This window comes from Vulpes vulpes, unplaced genomic scaffold, assembly GCF_048418805.1.
Source record: "Vulpes vulpes isolate BD-2025 unplaced genomic scaffold, VulVul3 Bu000000624, whole genome shotgun sequence".
In the NCBI taxonomy this organism is placed as follows: Eukaryota; Metazoa; Chordata; class Mammalia; order Carnivora; family Canidae; genus Vulpes; species Vulpes vulpes.
The window spans coordinates 304950-318930 of NW_027325676.1; the positions used below are offsets into that span (position 1 = coordinate 304950).

At 38.9% G+C, this 13981-nt stretch overlaps 1 long non-coding RNA gene across 1 annotated transcript in view; it reads left to right on the forward strand.

The window, feature by feature from the left end:
• The window catches only part of LOC140596552 (uncharacterized), a 69843-nt gene extending 56737 nt beyond the window's left edge, over window positions 1-13106 (forward strand). Inside the window, exons 3-4 of the long non-coding RNA XR_011998485.1 lie at window positions 835-1051; window positions 13042-13106. This is a non-coding gene — a long non-coding RNA (uncharacterized lncRNA). The remainder of the gene's footprint in view (window positions 1-834; window positions 1052-13041) is intronic.
• The last annotated feature ends 875 nt before the right edge of the window (window positions 13107-13981 follow it).

Here is a 13981-nt window from a genome sequence, read left to right on the forward strand (position 1 = left end):
TCAAGTCCCGCAGTAATACCGGGAGCTCCCAGTCCACAGGGACCTGGATGCTCCCTGGGCAGGGGCACCAATCTGTACAGCTGGGGGCGGCAGCAGGAGCGTCCTTGCTCTCCTGTGTCCTCCCAGCCTCTGCCTGTCCTGGGGGGTGCCAGATCTTGGGCTGTGTCCCCCGTGCCCTGGGCTCTGGCGTCCTAACCATTGGAATCCCGCTCCTGGGCTCGCAGCCACCTCCGTGCATCGCCGCCACCTGAACTGCTCCAGGGCCATAGTGGACGCATGCTCCAGGCCTTTAGGGAGCTCTACCTGGGGTGTGTGGCTCGCTCTCCCCCAGGGTGCACTTCCTCCATTACTGCACCTGGGAGCCTGAAGGCATCACCACCCCTCTTGGGATCCTGCCCGAGCTCCCTCCCAGCGCCTTTCCATCTGGAAAGTTTGGTAAAGCTCCCGCTTCTCCGGGCCTGTGCTTTCCTGTCTTGGGGGCACTTGCTGCGTGGCCTTAGCCTGGCTCCTCACGGGGCCCCTCCCGCTTGGCTGCTGTTTTCTTTATTTTTTGTTTCCATCTTCCTACCTTGATAGAAGTGCCAACTCTTCTCACTGTAGCATTCCAGCTGTTCTCTTTTTAAATCTCAGACTGAATTCGTAGGTTTTCAGGATGATTTGAAAGTTATCTAGGTAAGTTGGTGGGGACAGGTGCCTTGGGGACCCTACTCTTCCGCCATCTTGCCCCGCCTGGCCACGCTCAAAATTTTTAATGATTCTTAGAACCTGGATATCCTGACTGATGCAGCAAGAGGGCAACAATCCGTGTATATTCAACTGTTGTCTTTCTTCCAGGGCAAAAGCCAAGTCAGAAGAGTTAGAGGCCATGCAGTCCCATTGTTTGAAGAACGGAGTCACCGACCTCTCCATGCCCAGGATTGGATGTGGTCTTGATGTCCAGAGCGTGTGAAGGATATCTGAGGCTCTCAGAACGCCTCTTCATCCAGGATGGACCGGCAGGGCCCCTTCTCTCCAGAGCAGCCTCCGGGAATTGCCCCACAGAGGGGAAGCGGTGAGTTGGGGGGCACGTCCAGCAGGGGCTGAGCAGGCGCCCACCTGCGGTCTTCACCAAGTGCACGATGCCTTCCCAGAGCCTGATAGTCCTTCCTTGGCTGGACGGCCAAAAGGAGTAGCCAAAAAGGACTATCAACGGGTTACAGCCTCTTTTCCCCCAACGGGCTGCTGAGGGGCAGCAGCACCGGGTGCCCACCCACCTGGGGGCATGGAGCCGCATGTGGCCCCTGCAGGCCCTTAGCCCCAAGGACAGCTCCCCGGGAGGGCCGGCAGTGGGGCAAGGCCAAGCTGGGGACCCTCTGCAGGGCTGCATCTGCCCAACAGTGGCTGACAGGGTCGGCCAGGGAGGGCGGCATGCAGGGCAGGAGGCAGAGGCTGCTGGGGCCCTGGTACAGGCTGGTTGATCTTCTTAAAGAACCAGCTCCTGGTTTCATTGATCTGTTCTATTGTTTTCTTAGTTTCTATTTCATTTATTTCTGCTCTATGCTTTATTATTTTCTTTCTTTTGCTAGTTTGGGGTTTTATTTGTTCTTCTTTTTCTAGCCTCTGTAGGTGTAAGTTTAGGTTGTTTATTTGATATTTTTCTTGCTTCTTGAGGTAGGGCTGGATTGCTCTAAACTTCCCTCTTAGAAAGGTTTCTGCTGGATTGCAAAGTTTTTGGACCACTGTGTTTTCATTTTCATTGGTCTGCAAGTGTCTTTAAATTGCTTCTTTGATTTCTTCTCTTACAATTTTAAATATTTGATTACATGTGTATATTGGAAAACATTATGTAATGTCAAGAGCATGAGGTCTGGAATCCCATTACGTAGTTTTAATCCTTCCTCATAATTTACTACCTACATGACACTGGATAGACTAGTTACACTTCTGAAGCCTCACTGTTGTCATTTATAAAATCAGGATGGTGATAAAAGCACCTGCTTCCAGAGAAGGATACAGTCAACAAAACTAAAAGACAACCTACAGAATGGGAGAAGATATTTGCAAATGACATATCAGATAAAGGGCCAGTTTCCAAGATCTATAAAGAACTTATTAAACTCCACAGCAAAGAAACAAACAATCCAATCATGAAACGGGCAAAAGACATGAACAGAAATCTCACAGAGGAAGACATAGACATGGCCAACATGCACATGAGAAAATGCTCTGCATCACTTGCCATCAGGGAAATACAAATCAAAACCACAATGAGATACCACCTCACACCAGTGAGAATGGGGAAAATTAACAAGGCAGGAAACCACAAATTTTGGAGAGGATATGGAGAAAAGGGAACCCTCTTACACTGTTGGTGGGAATGTGAACTGGTGCAGCCACTCTGGAAAACTGTGTGGAGGTTCCTGAAAGAGTTAAAAATAGACCTGCCCTACGACCCAGCAATTGCACTGCTGGGGATTTACCCCAAAGATACAGATGCAATGAAACGCTGGGACACCTGCACCCCGATGTTTCTAGCAGCAATGTCCACAATAGCCAAACTGTGGAAGGAGCCTCGGTGTCCATTGAAAGATGAAGGGATAAAGAAGATGTGGTTTATGTATACAATGGAATATTACTCAGGCATTAGAAATGACAAATACCCACCATTTGCTTCAACATGGATGGAACTGGAGGGTATTATGCTGAGTGAAGTAAGTCAATCAGAGAAGGACAAACATTATATGGTCTCATTCATTTGGGGAATATAAATAATAGTGAAAGGGAATAGAGGGGACGGGAGAAGAAATGGGTAGGAAATATCAGAAAGGGAGACAGAACATGGAAGACTCCTAACTCTAGGAAATGAACTAGGGGTGGTGGAAGGGGCGGGGGGTGGGGGTGGGGGCGACTGGGTAGTGGGCACTGAGGGGGGCACTTGATAGGATGAGCACTGGGTGTTATTCTGTATGTTGGCAAATTGAACACCAATAAAAAATAAATTTATTATTAAAAAAAAAGCACCTGCTTCATCGGGTTGCTATGAGAATTAAATGAGATCATACTGCAGAAATCTTAGTAGGATACCTAATAGAGTAATCCAGAGGATGACTGCTGAGATTCCAAATACAGAATGAAAGAGCAGCTCAGATCCACTCTTACCTAGCCACACTCCATCAGTCTTGAAATATGTATCAGGTACAGTTTTAAAGACTTCATGAAAATTTACTGCTAGCAATAATGACACAAATGATACACCATCCATGATGTGAATTCAGTGGCAAATGTGTATTAACATTTTGAGATCAGCCTGCCACATACACATTTGCTGCTTTCACTCATTGTCTCTTCCACCAAACCTACTATGCAGGAAAACCTCTGATACACAAAGCTGTTGGGAATTTGGTCTTTGTGGCTAGAGAGAGCTCTTTGAACTCCTGATTAGTTCAGAGATTTTAGGTCTGTAGCAGATTGGAGACCCTTACAAGGCTCAAATCATACTGCATTTTATTTGGTCGAGTAAGGTAAAACTAAGTAGAGCAGAGTGAGGGAAAGAAGAAAACAGAGCCTAATAGGTAATGACACACAGTGATGGTTAATTTTATATGTTATTGTGGTTATGCTATGGTGGTTATGCTATGGTGCCCAATAATTTGTTCAAGAACTAGTGTAGACATTACTGTGAATATATTTTTTAGATGTGAATAACATTTAAATTAGTAGGCTTTGAGTTAGGCAGATTACATTCCGTAGTGTGGGTAGGCATCATCCAAACACTTGAAGGCCATTAGAGCAAAGACCAGTTTCCTTAGAAGGAATTCAGCCTCAAGACTGTGCCATAGAAACCTTGCCTGAATTTCTCATTTGCCTGTGCAATTTGGGCTCAAGACTATAACATCAATTCTTACCTGAATTTCTAGCCTGCAAGCTTGCCCTATAGATTTGAGACTTGCCAGACTCCACAATTGTGTGAGCCCATTTCCTCTTTTGAAATAACGATTTGATTGATTGATTGATTGATTGAGAGCATGCAAGAAAAGGGGCAGAGGGAGAAGTAACACGTTTCTAGATAAAAGTTGTGGTTGTTTTTCCCTCCAAATTCTAATCTTCTCTTAAGGATAATACTTTCCTCTTAAATTATAGCCATTTACAGATTTTCTTAAAATCCATTCATGTGCTTTGGAAAGAAATCTAAAATTTGTGGTCTGTAAAGAAATACTAATGCTATAAAATTCGTGTTCATTCTGGGAGGCCTGAGACACTTTTTTTTTTTAAAGAAAATGTTAGAAGGGAACTAACATTTAGGAGATTGGCACAGAGTTGTTTGAAAAAATTAAGAGGTTGATCACTATGGATGTAGTCTGCATGTTTGCACACAATCCAATCAAGAATAAGCTGACCCAATTATCTAGACATAACTGTGCCAGTCTCTTTGGGTGCAGAAGCCTGTGTTCTCCTAAGAGAGACAAAGCTAAAACATACTACACATTTATAACAATATTTTTGGGTTCACAAAACTTTTTGCTCAGATCCATAAATAAAATAATAGAGCAAAAAGTATCAAAAAAAAAAGAGTTGAGCTGCTTGTTCAAGGCTGTAGGAGTGACCAGGGCAAGGCTCCACTGGTTTGCTTAAATTTCACACTGCTCTAGCCCTGCTCTTGTAGGTGCCATGGAGAACCATCTGAGAACCATTCAGAACTCACATTTTCTATTTCCTCATATTCTAGAACCCGTGGATTACATGTGTGTTATCCATAAAAAGCATTTGAGGCTAGCCCTAGAATTGCTGAAAAGATATACATATATACATAGACAAAAGAGTAACATTGAAATTTCAATTTCAGAAAATGTTAAATTAAAAAAAGAAATGGGCATTAAAGACTACATGTCACAAAAATCACAGGAAAATGATTATAAGGCTACAGAAATTCACAAGAGAAAATGCCAACATGACTGAACAAATCAAGACAGACTGTTGGGAAGCTGACTCTATAGGTCAGACTTGGATGGGAAGAGGACAAGAAGGGAACTGTCTAGGGGCAGCAAGAGCATGAGTACAAGTGCTAGAGCAGAGATGACAAACTGAGAAATTCGGAAACTTGAGAATTTTCCACATCTTTGAGTCCTGACTTCTTTTTGCTTTATACCTTCTTCAACTCATTTCTCTCTTCTTGCATTTTAGTATAAGCAGTCAGGAGGACACAAGCTCCTTTAAAACTTTCCTGAGCAATCTACTCAGATAAATATCTGATTTTATTGTTTCCAAGTTCAAACTTCCACAAAATACTAGAACACTCGTTAAGCCAAGTTTCAGCCATTTTATGACAAGGTTCTCCTTTTTTATGGTTTCCAATAACATGTTCCTTATTTCCATTCTGAGATCTCACAGAAAGATCTTCAACATCCATGTTTCGAACAATCTGTTTCTGATTAGTTATGTATTCTCTAAGAAGATAGAGTCTCTCTCTGAAGTTCTTGCTTTTATTTCTGAACTCTTACCAGAATTACCTTCAGCATCTATTACTTCTACCAATAGTACCTTCACAGCAATGTGGGCTTTTCCCAGCATGGCCCTCCAAACTCCTACAGCCTTATTACCCCTTATCCAGTTCTAAAGCTGCTTTGACAGTTTTAGGTATTTGTCATAGTAGGACCCTACTTCCTGCTACCAAAATCAAAGGGGAAAATGAATGAAATGATCTTTTTAAAGATTTTTATTTAATTAAGAGGGAGCGAGAGAGAGCAGGGAAGAAGAGAGATAGACAAGGTATCCCAAGCAGACTCCCCACCCAGTGAGGAACCCCATGTGGGGCTCCATCTCATGACCTGAGCCGAAATCCAGAATTGTATACTCACCCGACTGAGCTACCCAGGTGCCCCTGAAATGATCTTTATTGAAAAAATATAAATTGTATGAAGAGGAAAAAGATCTGATTAGTAATCTCAGAAAATATATAGGTGTCAAAAAAAGAAAAAAAATATGAAAGTAAAAGAATAATCTCTAGAATGACCAAAGTTAAGGAATTAATAAACTGGAAAAAAGAACTGAGAATTTTACCCTGGATGCAGTATGAAGAGAAAAAGTGAAAAAGTTGTTCATATCGAGTGCTCTTTGAGAATCATTGTTTCTTAAAATTTTAGTGGATTCTCGTAAAAGATACTAGAGGAATATTGGAACAAAGTGGTCAAAGACCTAATAGCTGAGAAATTTTAATATAAATAAAAATTGACACAGAGGATACTAAAATAAGATTTATGAGTCTAACAAATCTTACTTAAGGAAGATAAAAGGAACCAGAAGAAATCTTTGATGAAACAAAAATGCAAAATATGGTGTGTCAGTATAACTCGAAATACACTATAATGACAGTAAATGTAATAGATTAAATCGCTTTAATAAATATCAGAAATTGTCAGTGTGGATATAAAAAAAATCAATTATATGCTGCTTACAGGGGACACTGCTACACAAACAACCTAAAACAGAAAATATAAAAAGGAAGAAAAAAAAAGAAATAGACTAAGCATATATGAAGCAAAAAAAAAATTGCTAGTGCAACAATATCTGTCAAAGTAGAATATGAAGGGGAATCCCTGGTGGCTCAGCAGTTTAGCGCCTGCCTTTGGCCCAGGGCGCGATTCTGGAGTCCTAGGATCGAGTCCCGTGTCAGGCTCCCAGCTTGGAGCCTGCTTCTCCCTCCTCCTGTGTCTCTGCCTCTCTCTCTCTCTCTCTCTCTCTCTCTCTCTCTCTCTCTCTCTGTCATAAATAAATAAATAAAATTTTTTAAAAAGTAGAATATGAAGTCAAAGCATTAATGTGAATAAAGCATATAAGCTATAATTCATGAAAAGGCTCTAGAAATTATAAATTTGTATGTGCCTAATAATATAGACTTAAACTATAAAATACCAAAAGCCAACAGCTACCAAAACTCAGAATTACAAAATAAAAGGGAAAAGCTCATAGAAGCATAATGGCAAAATTTAACACCTCTCTCAGAAGCTACACATTTGGAGAATATATAGAGAATTTGAGTAACATGTTTGACATAATTGTGAGTTTACATATCCTTGCACTCAAAAGAGAATACAACAGAAAATACACATTCTCCTAAAGCATGCATGCAACATTTTAAATATTTATAAAATTAACTGTATACTCTCAATCACAAAGAGTCATAGTTATTCAAACCGTATTATCTGATTACAATGCAGTTTAATTAGAAATTAACTATTACAACTAATAATTAAAATCCTACAGGTTAGAAAAATCTGAAAAAAAAACACAAAAGCTTAAATAATGACTAGGTTAAAAAAGACTTCACAAGGAAAATCATAAACTGTAATGGTATTACCAACAAACTAAAATATGAAAAATAAATTTGTGAGGTATAGCTAAAGCCATACTTAGAAGTTATGAATAGTCTTCAATATATTTACTACAATGAGCTAGCATTTAATCCAAGCAGATAGATGAAGAAATCAAAAGAGTAAGAAAGTTGAAGCAACAGAATTATAAAAACAAAACACAAAGAGCCTAGGAAAAACATTTATGGAGATGATTTAAAAAATCAATTTCTTTGAAAGCTAATAAACTAGGTAAGCCTCTAGAAAGTTTGACTAGATGTGCCCACACATAAATGTATCATCATATAATGGAATACTACTGTTCAGCCACTTGGACTGAGTGAACCAGATCATCAATACAGAGGAATCACAGACAAAATTGCTGAATGATCAGAAATTCTGTTTTTTAGGGACCTCTGGGTGACTCAGAGATTGAGCATCTGCCTGCCTTTGGCTCAGGGTGTGATCCTGGTCTGGGGATCGAATCCCGCATCTGGCTGCCTGTGAGGAGCCTGCTTCTCCCTCTGTCTGTGTCTCTGCCTCTCTATCGGTCTCTTATGAATAAATACAAAATCTTAAAATTTCTGTCGTTTATTTACTTATTCATTAAACAGTGTTTTGTATGTTTACATATACAATTCAATGTGTGCGTTTGTGTGTGCATGGGTATGTGGTTGATATTTATATGATCAAGTTACCTACAACATGTTCTTCATTAGTATGAAGCACATGGTGAAGTGTAAGCATTTTGAAATCTTCCAAGAATTTAAATTGATGTATGTGTGCTTGGAGTTTCTTTCTTTCCCCTTTCTCCTAATCCTACTCTTTCCTTGCCCAGAGATAATTATTATCCTGAGGATGGTGTTGTTTTGTTTTGTTTTGTTTTGTTTCCCAGCTAGTTTTATACTTTTACATTTTGGAAAACCTTCCATTCTAATAAAGCAGTTTCTCTTTATCCACTTTAAGAAATTACAATTTTCCTTTGGCAATTTGGTTTTTCTACTTGTTTCTTTTATTTGACAAAGGAATGACTTCATTCTTTAAAAGAGCAAGCCAACTAAATTAATACTGACATTGAGGCCCAAGACTATGAAGAAACCAATTTGTTCATAGCACCAGTTATGCATTGGGTGAGTAAAACAAAACAAAACTGGAAAATAGTCACCATCCACTATAAATCTTCAGAGTATGTATTGGCCCATTTGACTAGCATAGAAAGAATTACAGAAAAATATAAAAGGCATTGTTCAGTGCTCTCTGAAAAAAAAAGTTGGTTTCTTGTACTAAGATATATTTCATTCACCAAATTCTTACATGTTGCTCATATAAATAAAAATTGAGTGATATATATATCATATATATATATATATATATATATATATATATATATATATATAATTTTATTCATCATGGTAATTGATCCAGACCAGCTATTAGAATTAGTTTCCTTATATTGGTAGCCTCAGAGTAACTTTCTTTCTGGAATAAAGTAAGATAGTCATTCTAAGTACCTTTATTTTACTTTTAGAAATGTTTAACCTTAACTGTATCACTAAGTGCGTATTAACTAATGATTACACACATCTTACTCCCAGGTATGGTAAAGGCCAATATGGGAACACCTAATTGCCTGTCATTCATTCTAGATTACGCAATTAGATCCTTTTACAGTTTATCAGAGTTCTCAGGATCTTTTCCTCAAAAATAGGAAATGAATTGCTGTTCTCAGAGATATTATGCTTGAGTATCCTGAGGGAAAATCTAACACTTATTAACTATTTCCCTATGTGAGAAATCTCTTCTCTGAGTCACGGTTGACAAATTAGTTCAGTTTCAGCTTTTCTATGCCTCCTTGTATTTCTATATCCTCTTCAATTTCTTTCTTTCTTTCTTTCTTTCTTTCTTTCTTTCTTTCTTTCTTTCTTTCTCTTTCTTTATTTCTTTTTCTTTCTCTTTCTTTCTCTTTCTTTCTTTCTTTCTTTCTTTCTTTCTTTCTTTCTTTCTTTCTTTCTTCAATATCTTCTTTGGTTTAAAAACTCATACCTGCATTGCCCAGCTATGTTTTTTGCCCCTTTTATTCTGGATTGTTGATATTTAAAAGAAATTTCATACAAACTTGCAATCATTCCCAAATATATCACACCAATATCACTTTTTTTGGTATAATGAATGAAAATAGTATATCCAAGCACATGTGAATCAGCCTGTGAAGTCATATCTAAAACAATTACTCAAACCTATGTCTTATTGTCACCCCCTAAAATTTCATGTGCTGTGTTCTACCTCTTGTTTTAAAACTTGCAGTTTTTACCAGTATCTATAAAATCTCTATACTCTTAGGAAAGTGAACATATTCATCTGTACATTTTTTTGAGTAGACATTTAGCCAGGCTTTAAAAGTAGTATAAAACTAACACAAGATACAGTTTACCACAGGAGTTTGGATTTTCTGGATAATGTATGAGCACATCAGCATAATTCCTGATGGTCAAAGCAGCATATCAGCCAATGTCTAGTAGGGTCAAGTGCTCATGTTTTATAAAGAACAATTAAATTGATATCCGAAAGGCTTTGTGAAATTTCTCGGAGTGGAGAGCCCAAATGGCTAGCCTGCTTTGTGTGTGGCAATGCAGAGTCCAAGAAGAGGTGAGAATTATAGTAGAAAAGTGAGTGTGATTTGTTCAAGAGCCAAGGAAATGTCTGAACCAGTTAAGTAAAGGATCTGCACTGGGAAAGAGTGAAGACAATACTAATTACTAGAGCAGGCTGCATTGTGGAGGATCTTAAAGACGACATTTTTTTTTTTTCACGAAAAGAGGAAAAAAAACCAAAGATTTATTGAAATCCATTGATGGCTTCTTAGCAGGGAGTGGAATGTTAAACTATGACTTAAAATAAATTTAGAGAAATGTTTATTAATGTTTCAAGGCTCATTAATTAACGGGGTCACTTCAAAAGGGTCAAATAATGACAAATAAATATGGGAAAAAACTGCGGCATTTGACTTCCAAAAGGAAAATATGAATTTCCCAAAACTATTTGACAAGGGAATCCTTTCAGGGAAAGGGAAAACAATGCATGGATCATATATTCTATATGCTCTGATACCAATCTCAGTCTATACACTGGGATATGTCAGAAATGTACAGTTCTGTAGTTCTAAGTAGCTCACTTGATGTCTAGTTTGATTCTCTGGTACTGGGAAATTGGTCGGTACTCCTGTTGCTGAGGCATCTCTCCATCTCAGTGGCTTTCTATTCCTTCCATACTATTCTGGGAATGATGGAAATACTTTTACTATCTGATCTGTCCATATTGAGGTATAAGAAACTGCGTGGACATAGAGGGCCCCATCTCTCTTAGACATGTCAGCTCGCTATTCTGTGAGGAATTTCTGCTTCCTGTTGGTTTCCATGCAGGAAAAGGTGCAGATATCCCATGTACCTACCTAGTGGTTTTGGGCTTTTCCCATGAGATTGCCACCTAAATCTTCGACTCTATGCCATGAATCATTTTTGTTTCCTAGAAAGCTAAATCTGTAAAACTCATAAGCAACAAAGAACTCCCTTTTCCTCCTATTCCCCTCTTGCTTCTATTCCATGAGGAGGAGATTTAGTTGCCTCTTAAGGCAGCTTAAGACAGGAAGAAGGATGAGGAAGGAATACCTGAGGTAAAAATGAGTTATTATTTCAAATATTCTTCCTACCGTACTTGGAATACCCTTTAGGAAATGCTAGAGTTCAGAACTGAGGATTAAAAGCCAGTGAAGAAGAGGATATGTGTAGTAGTGGTGCTGCCATGAGTTTTATGATGTGTGGTCTCAAGAAATAATGCCTCCTTGTCTTGTGAACCACCATCTTTGCACATCCTCTCCCACATTAACTCTTGAGAAGTCTCTCTTGCTTCTGGGAACTCTTCCTCCACCCTATGAAAGGAGGAGAAGCTACCTTATGGAAGACATGGGGACCAATTGAGAGCCAGCACCAATAGACAGACACCTAGGTTAACTCCAGATGAGCTGCAGGCTAACTGCAAGTGCACAAGTGACCTCAGCTGAGACCAGACCTGCTCAGATGAGCCTCCACTGAAGTGTTATATGAATCATAACCAAATGAAATGGTTGTCTAACTTACTGAGTTATGGAATGATTTTTATTATCCACATAAAAATATACAACACAACACAATACAAAAGTATGTAATATGATAGATATGGTAGGCATTGAAGATAGAGGAGATATTTTGTGGGGAAATATCCTCAATATGAATATATGGGACCCAGGAAAAAAACTTTAAATGGAAATAGCTGGGTCTTGGAAGGGGTTCATTTTTCATTCATTGGAAAAATAAAGAAAAAGGAAGTGTCAAGTGTCATTATGGAGATTCCAGTCTTCAGTGACTTAATAAACTGTAGACATGTAGGTGGATGGTCCCATGCTAGATGGGGACTTGGTATCATTCTGCAGGTGTGCCTTTTTGGAAATCACTATCACTCCCACTGGCTTGGATTCAACAGGTGATTTTTCTGTTACTGATGAAAAAAAAAAACAAACCTGTGTCTTATATCAGAATACTATCAGACCTGACACTAGATTCATCTTAATTCATTAAGACATGAATTACACTATAGAAAAAAAAATGAAGACATGTCAAAACTATGGAGGGTTGATGATATATGTCTCTAGGTTCTGAATCTAAACTCTGTTTTACAAAATTGGGTGTTGCCAGTTAGCTGCGATTAGCTAGACTCCAATAATACACTAGTCTCAGGGGAACTTCTCCTAGTTCTATTAACTGCTTTATTAGAAATGTATTTTACATCCATTATCTTATTTAATCTCTAGAACATTTCTAAGATTTAGACATTATTTTCATCCAAATTTTAGGGATGAATAAACTGATAGCAAGCTTGAGGTATAGGCCAAAGGTCATATAGCTGATAAATGGGGGGCACTGGAGTTTGTATTCTGGAGAGGTGGTTTGACATCAAGTCAAGTCCTTTTCTCTCAATGATGCTGATTCTTTTCAACTCATTTTTTTCTTTCCTTTTTAATAATACATTTATTTTTTATTGGTGTTCAATTTGCCAACATAAAGAATAACACCCAGTGCTCATCCCGTCAAGTGCCCCCCTCAGTGCCTGCCACCCAGTCACCCCCACCCCATGCCCTCCTCCCCTTCCACCACCCCTAGTGCATTTCCCAGAGTTAGGAGTCTTCAACTCATTTTATTTTTTTTATAGTAAATTTATTATTTATTGGTGTTCAATTTACCAACATACAGAATAACACCCAGTGCTCATCCTGTCAAGTGCCCCCCACAGTGCCCGTCACCCATTCACCCCCACCCCCCACCCTCCTCCCCTTCCACCACCCCTAGTGCGTTTCCCAGGGTTAGGAGTCTTTATGTTCTGTCTCACTTCAACTCATTTTAAAGAGCACTGGAATCCTGTGGTGCCTCAAGAGCCACTGAGCAAAAAGAGGAGGGAGGAGGAATAAAAGCCTCATGCTCGGGTTTCAACCAGAGCACATTTATATATTACAAATAGAAATTCATAATTATGTATTATATGCTTAACTACATATATAATATAATATATATGTGGGATCCATTTAAAATTGTGTTTGAAAATATTCCCCAAAATGGTATCATTCCATGCTATCTCCTAATACTGCTAGAAACCTCTTGAAGTCTATGCTTTTATTGGTCTCCAACAGTGTGAAACCTCCCTTGACCTGTGAGCCAGCCTTCGGAAGAAGGAGCAGCTGAGAATCATTGCCCTGGGGATGCCATGGGCTCCAGAACAGGAGTAAGTATCTGCCAGACCAATGGCAACCTTGCTGTCTGCTTCTGGCTAAAGCCAATTAAATTATTCACAGTACCTGCAGCCTTCTCATTGTTATCACAACTCATTGAATTCTCTCCCAAGAGAGAAGTGATGTCTACTCCAAATATCTTGAGGCAATTTTCAATCAAAAAGTGTACAAGACAAGCCTGTAATGCAAAAAGACCACAAAGGGGTGCTCTTTTTCATATGGCATAGCTATAAGTCACATTTTGTTTATAAATCTTGGATCTAACCATTAATATGAAAGACTTCTAAGAAGAATTCAGAGTTGATAAAATATAGAGAGACCAGAGTTCTCTAACAAAAATAACATAGAGTGATACTTTCTGGTGTACTTTGGGTACAGATTTGAAGTAATTATCATCAGTGGGCTATAGTTCTAACTTTTGGCCTATTTTTACAGCTAATATTGTGATACTAATAGTTACATCTTTAAAACTACAATAGTTTTCAAAGTAACCCAATTCATTAAAATTTACCTCTCTTTTAAAATTTTGTTTCCAGTAGATATTGGGTTGTAACCTCTGTATAATATCTTATTAAACTGTATAAAACATAGGCAAAACTTTATGAAATCCATTTCTTTTTTTAATAAATTAATTTTTATTGGTGTTCAATTTACCATCATACACAATAACACCCAGTTCTCATCCCATCAAGTGCCCCCCTCAGTGCCCGTCACCCATTTCCCTCCACCCCCCGCCCTCCTCCCCTTCCACCACCCCTAGTTCGTTTCCCAGAGTTAGGAGTCTTTATGTTCTGTCTCCCTTCCTGATATTTCCCGGACATTTCTTCTCCCTTCCTTTATA